Here is a 1,224-nt window from a genome sequence, read left to right on the forward strand (position 1 = left end):
ATTTTTCTCTCTTTTATTATGGGCATTAGGTTTTGGACAATACCAGGGCTACAGAGGGCATATGTTAAGTTAGTCTAAGCCAGCACCATGCAAACCTTTGCACCCTGTAGGATACTTTGCTGGATATTTCTGTCTCCAAATGAGCTGTGAAGGTTGCAGTTTTTCTGGCAGCAACCAGCATAGCTCCCATTAACACGTTTCACAAGTATAATTTTCAACAGTACTAATAATTGTCCTCATACAAGTCCATGAGAGGAACTTAATGGACTAGACTGTTTTATTTCCATGAAAGTCCTGCTCTTTTAAATGCTCTCCATGCCTGGATTTAATATTTTATACTTTCAGGCCTCGACCAACTGTTTTCTGGCACAAACTTTGCTACTTCAAATGTGCTAATGCCAAATGAAAAGCAAAGTGATTTAAAGTTCTGCCAGAACCTGCAAGTTGAGTTGAAGAAGTCAAAGATGAAAGGGGTGCACCTGCCAGTCACCCTCAGATGACCAAGGTGGGACTTTGGGGAATCGTTGGCTCTAAGTAAGGATTTCTGACTGCACCAAAGCCTTTGGGAATGCTCACTGCAAGGTCTGTCCCACAAGGGACAGCAAACAGCCAGATATGGCCATAACAGATGTAAAACCATGATCCAGTTTCAGACCAGGACCTTGGGCCTGGGGTCAGGTAGTGGAGGAGCAGTAGCCAGAATTTTGAGCTGTATTTGCATGTTTGGTTCATTCTGCCACTCAATTTCCATCAGTACCATCTCTGCAGGTACAGAACACTCCAAGCATTGAAAAGCAACAGCACAAAGTATTCTGGGTGAAGCTAGGAGAGTCTGCTTAGAAACCCAGCTTCAATACCTTTGCTTAGGCTAGTAGGGAACAGAATAACTAACCTCTAAGTTCAACATCCAGTCATAATTAGCACCCTAGGGAAACACGTCCAACTCCAGACAACTCCTAATTCAGGAGATAAAAGGCAGAATGACATCTCAGTGCTGGAAACTGCAGCACAAACTTAGTCAAAGCAGGGTGGTAATGTTTATCAATGACTGTAATAAGCTTAGCAAACTTATCTGGTGACAAGATCCATCACAGAGGATTGTTACATCAGCCCTTGATGTTTCTTTACTGCAAGGTTCTTTTAGCCCAGCAGACATTAGATGTTTGGTACAGATGATCACAGTGAACCATTCTGGTCTTACCATCCGGAAATATTAATCAGCAG

This window comes from Acanthisitta chloris, unplaced genomic scaffold (assembly GCF_000695815.1).
Source record: "Acanthisitta chloris isolate BGI_N310 unplaced genomic scaffold, ASM69581v1 scaffold28173, whole genome shotgun sequence".
NCBI lineage: Eukaryota > Metazoa > Chordata > Aves > Passeriformes > Acanthisittidae > Acanthisitta > Acanthisitta chloris.